The sequence below is a fragment of the Acomys minous genome, assembly GCF_964271855.1.
Source record: "Acomys minous genome assembly, chromosome: 1".
Classification (NCBI taxonomy): Eukaryota; Metazoa; Chordata; class Mammalia; order Rodentia; family Muridae; genus Acomys; species Acomys minous.
This window is the reverse complement of record NC_140483.1, coordinates 144362170-144368026: the sequence shown is the minus strand read 5'-3', so window position 1 is coordinate 144368026 and position 5857 is coordinate 144362170.

Here is a 5857-nt window from a genome sequence, read left to right as displayed (position 1 = left end):
TCTGGTTCTAAATGGCTAGAATTTAGTATTTTAGTGAAGTGGGTTTTGTTTGTTTGTTTGGTTGGTTGGTTGGTTGGTTGGTCTTTTGTTCATTTGTCTGGGGGCTTTGTTTGTTTGTTTGTACATTTCTTTCTCCCATGTGCCTGTGTCACTGGAGGACCTTGTGTGCTCCGTTTCAGCACTCTCTGCCTTACTGCCTCGAGACAAGGTCCCTCACTGAACCCAGAGCTTGTCATTTTTAGCTAGGCTGTGTGGTCAGCAAGTGCCAGGGACCCACCGATTTCCACCCTCCTCAACACTGGGGTTACAACACACGCAGCCACACCCAGATTTCACCTAGGTCCTGGGGAGCCAACTCAGGTTTTCCCCTTGTGTAGCAGATGCTCTTACTGCTGAGTCATCCCTTCAGACCCCACGCCGCCAGTGAGACCTTCTCATAGGTACCCAAGTCAGCATGGAAAAGGAAAGCGAGCCACAAAAGCAAGGCCTGAGAGGATGAGGGAGTTGGTATGTTGACTCCTTTCCTTGTTGAATTCAGGAGGAGCACGTTCGAAGCCACACTCTGAGGCTGTTCCCTGTGTGCCTGGCCTGGTGGCTATAGCTTCAGCTCTCAGCTGGCTCTTCTCTCAATAGGCAGGTAGCATGGGTCCCCATTCCCTAGAGCTCACCCTGCTCCTGCTGGGATGTCTGTCTCTCACACTGGGCCTCTCAGCGCTATGCCTGTCTTCTCTCATTACTTAAGAAGTTCGCTCAGGTTAATGAGTCTACAAAATGCCTTCAGAGAACCGCATCTTGCCAGATATTAAAAGCCTGAGCTGTTCCATGAATGCTCAATTAATGTCTTTTTATATGTTTTAGCATCCTTTTCGTTATTACTTGGAACAGTGATTCTCAACTGGAGAGCTCCAGGGAGCACACGGCAATACCTGCAGGAAATGTGGTCATCGTGTCCAGGAAGTTGGATTTCTACACACGCGGAAAGTGGAGGCAGGAGATGATGGTAACCACCCAGCCTCACACAGACTCCTTACAAGTAATTTTATTACCCACACAGCAGTGGTGCCAAGGCTGAGAAACCAACTCAAAGAGATGTCAAGTCACATGGGGAGTCCAACATTCATCAGTGACCTGAGCATTCTGTCTGTCCCTGTCTCTGTCTCTGTCTCTGTCTCTGTCTCTGTCTCTGTCTTTGTCTCTCTGTCTCTCTGTCTCTCTGTCTCTCTGTCTCTCTCTGACTCTCTGTCTCTCTGTCTCTGTCTGTCTGTCTGTCTCTCTCTCTCCCTCCCTCCCTTCCTCCCTCTCTCCCTCCCTCCCTCTCTCTCCTCTCCTCTGGTATCTAAGTAAGCTTTAAAGAGAGACCCCTGTGACTTTGAGGTAGGGTAGAGAACTTGGCTTATTCATCTATGAACATGTGACTTTGCTTCCTGTGGCCACGTGGAACCATTGATCTGAAAAGCAAGGAACTCACCCTTCCCTCCATTTTCCTGAAATAGTTCCTGAGACTCTTTAGATATTCCAGGATCGAAATCTAAAACTAGCCACGGGTTTTTTTTTCTTTTTTGTATTCAGTGGTTTGTTGTTGTTTTTCTTTCCTTTTCTCTAGGTAAAAGGAAGCAAGGCTTGAGGTCCACTGTGCCTTCATTGAATCCTTTAAGGGGAATCTACATGCCTTTGCACTCTTATAGAGTCCACAGCAATGAAAACATAATACAAGGTGATTTCCCCACAGCCCTCCCCCACCTCCGCTATGGACTTAAATTTTCAGTTATTCCCTCTCACTCTGCCAAGGACTCCTGCCCTTCTGAGACTCCACCTCCTTTTTCTATGCTGAGGTTTCTGCAACCCGAATTCTGCCCTTGGGACTATTTCACACACTGAGTCCAGAAACAGTGGGGCAGGGAAGTCAGAAAAGCTCGCCTCTTTGGAGAACAAGGTAATGCTGATGGTACATCAGAGCTTCAAATGGAAGGCACATGACACCAGCCACCTTATCACCACTGGGAGCTTGAGGTTTTCCCAGGCAGCCATTCCACAGTGCATGCAGACTGAGACTTGAAGCCTTATTTGTGATGCACTGTAATTGTTGGCATCCTCATTGTTTCCCTGGTACAGGGCTCCGAATCTCCTTGGAGGACCTGATGCTGTTTCCATTGCTTCCAAAAGAAGCACTCTGTGTGCTGGAAGTGTTAAACACTGCACAAGCAAACTATTCAAACAAAATATTTCCAAGTGAAATGCCTGTGGGGATTTATAAATAAAAGGAGAATGAAAATGTATCCATAATTTACACGGTGGTATTTTGAACAAGTGAAAAAAGCAAAGACACATCTTCTGGAGACTCTAACACAATGAAATAGAAATCAGTGATAGATGATTTTTAATGTCATCTGGAAATTATAGCAGGAAATGATCTCCTATGTCGTTTATTTTTGGAAAGGAGTAATAAAATGTCACACATGGTTGTTTGAATTATTTGTCTCACAAGGTTATTGAGTAGCTGACCTGCAAGTTAAACAGAAGAGATGCTGTGGAGAGCCCTCCCAGATGTGCAGGCTTGCTGGTCTCAAGGAGAAAACAGGGCCCATCAAAGTGTTCTATGGGCCTGTGAGCAGCTTCTCTCCGACACCCTCTTTGATCTAAAGGCAGCTTAAAAGCTGCCTGCATTTAGAGATGACTTTTACTTGTAAAACTGATTTTCCTATTGGTCTTGCCTAGCCCAAGGTCAGGGAACAGAAAGCTTGCAAGTACACTTCATTAAGAGGAATGCCTGCTTTGCATCATTGGATATGCGTCACTCACAGGAATGAGAAGCAGCTTCACATCGAGATAGCTGTGTAATATTAATTATTTTCTCCTTTAGTTTTTGAGAATTTCTTTTTTTGTTTCTTAGTTTTTGTTTTTTGGGTTTTTTTGTTATTGTTATTTTTCGAGACAAGGTTGGTCTGTGTAGGCTTGGCTATCCTGGCTTCGCTTTGTATACCAGGCTGCCTCAAACTCACAGAGATCTACCTCCCTCTGCCTCCCCAAGTAGTGGGATTTTAGGCAGATGCCACTGTGCCCAGCTATTTTTTGAGAATTTCATGCAGTGTATGTTGTAATTTTTTCCTGTCCCCCAACTCCTCCCAGATTCTTCCCTCTTGCTACCCACTTATCTTCACATTTGTTCTCTCTCTCTCTCTCTCTCTCTCTCTCTCTCTCTCTCTCTCTCTCTCTCTCTCTCTCTCAAGAAGAAAAAGAAGGAGGAGGAGGAGAAAGAAGAAGAAGAAGAAGAAGAAGAAGAAGAAGAAGAAGAAGAAGAAGAAGAAGAAAAGAAATCCACTGACAAAATCAAAAGAGAAACACAGAAATATGGAGTCTAATTTGTTGGCCAACTACACCTAATGTCAGCAGCCACTGTTTGTGAAGAGCTTCTTGGCTAGGGGTGGGACTTTATGCTCACTTCCCCCTTAATGCTGAGATTTTGTCTTGGTTAAGCGTGTACAGGTCTATGTGCATGTGGCCACAGACTCTCTGAACTCATATGTGTATCTGCCCTCTTGTGTCTGGAAAATGCTGTGTCCTTAAAATCATCCACCACCTTTGTTTTTTTTTTTACAATCTTTCCACCTCCTCTTCTAAAAATAAATCTCTGAGCCTCAGTAGTACTGAGGATGTGGAGTCTCTCATTTTCTACCCACTGTCCAGTTGTGGGTCTCTGTGCTAATTGGCATCTACTGCAAGGAAAGGCTTCCCTGATGAGGCTGAACTTCTCCATGGGTAGAGCAACACGCCATTGGTAATTGTTGCATTGTTATGTTCACTTAGCAGAGTAACAGCAGTGGTTTTCCTCCTCTAGAACCCATGACTGGTCTTAGGCTCTTGGCCTTATCAACAGTATCAAGTAGGGATTCCACTTCATGGACTGGGCCTTAAACCCAGTTTCTAAAAAGTGATTGGTTATTCCCGTAACAGTCACGTAATGACTGCACCTGTAGGCACGTATTGCAGGCAAGTCACTATTATAGCTCACAGAGCTCTTTGTTGGGTGATGCTACTGGTTACTGTTCTCCTTCTGTAGCCTGTATAGCACTTTCGAGCAGTATGAATGCTAGCAATTAGGGGTAAAGCCTCCAACTAAGTACCAGCTGGATTTCTCCATGGTCTCTGTCATAAGTATGTGTTGTTTTCAACAATAGGGTCTTACCATCAAGGTACAGAGGACACCTGACTCTTGGGACTTTACTACTAAATCATTGAAAGGCCTGAACCAAAGTAAGTTTAAATTCTTTAGAGAAGCAGACTTCCACTTATAATGGGCTCTCCAGTTACCTTAGAATGTGCCATAAAGTTATTAACAAAATTTACTTTCACTCATTTCTAAAGTCTGTTGCTAAGTGAGCAAAGAGAAAATGTAAATGAGGGCTGTAATAGGAAAGTAATCATCGTTATAGCCAATGCAGTTAATATTAATCTCACTAGGTTTAAAGAGAAATAAGAAAATATGAAACCCAAAGATGTGCAAGAACACCAAGACTGCAGGATAGTACAAGCAGAGGTGCAAAGACAATGCCACCTGTGTTGAGTAGTTTATGGTCACCATGGTGATGTTGCTGGTCTTGCCATGCGTAGCCCCAAAGTTCTCCATGGCTTTTAAGTCTCCATCTCTCACCTTCCCAAAGACTACTTTATATTTAGCTGAAGTGCAAAGTTACATTTATGATTAAAAATAAATTCTGAGAAATAAATAGGCATGTTTCTGACCACATTAACTTAATGTGGTCAATGATTTTGTTTTGCTTCTATTTAATTTGATGGAGTCAGCTTTATAGCTGTTCATGTGATCTATATGTGTAAGGAGTGGATTTAACACCTAGCTTATGATTGTGCACATTTGTGTAACTTTATAATGTTATTCGACGCCAAAATTATTCATCTCAGACTACATCCCCGATGTGCAATTAGATAAATAGAACATTACAGCAATTGTCACTACTTGAGTTTCCTTTCTGTCAGTATGACACATACTTAGTCTTGAATACATTGGGGATACCTCACTTTGCCCAAGATTGGAGTGGCTCATCGGGTGCTCTCTACTATGCTCCTCAGAGAATGTTATATCCTTTCAGTTATGTCCACAGCTCCTGCAGATCACCTCCAAATGACATATCAGCAACTTCTCTCAACCTACCACTGAGTCTGACAACTCTCTCTTCTTTCATTAAAAAATGTTTCTATTACATTTATTTATGTTTGGAAATATTTGTCAAGGTGCATATATGGAGTTCAGAAAACAATCAGCAGGACTCTCTTTCTCTACTACGTCAGCCCCCAGGGCTCAAACTCAGATCATCATGTTTGGCAGCAGCAAGCAGCTCTTACCAACTGCGCCATCTCGGTAGCCATCCTCCCATGTTATGGCCTTAAAATATATTCTCACCCTTCTATGCTGTAATGAGACAAAACAACCTCTGATAAACTGCTAATGCTGTGAGGTCCTAGTGCAGAGAAGCAGAATACCAAGACTTTCTGTCAGAAAGCGTGTTTATTTATCCTGACATAAACTCGGAATAGTCTCATGCAAAGGCCGAGCCCTGGATGCCACAGGTCATAGCCTAATATACCCCTCTTTAGTTCCCTTCACATTTTAGTCCCTCTTTTTAGTCTTTCTTATGGCTCATCTATTCTGATTAGGTGGTCTATGTTACAAGGTTATGACAGAATCACACGTGTGCACATAGAAACCACTTACGCAGTTCCTTTGTTCTGGGAATGCCTTTGCCACAATAAGACTTATTCTCTCTGAGCCCCATGCTTTCCCTCGAATGCAGAACTCAGAGTTGAGTCCCCTGGAACAAATCCATGCCTCGCCCTCCAGCTG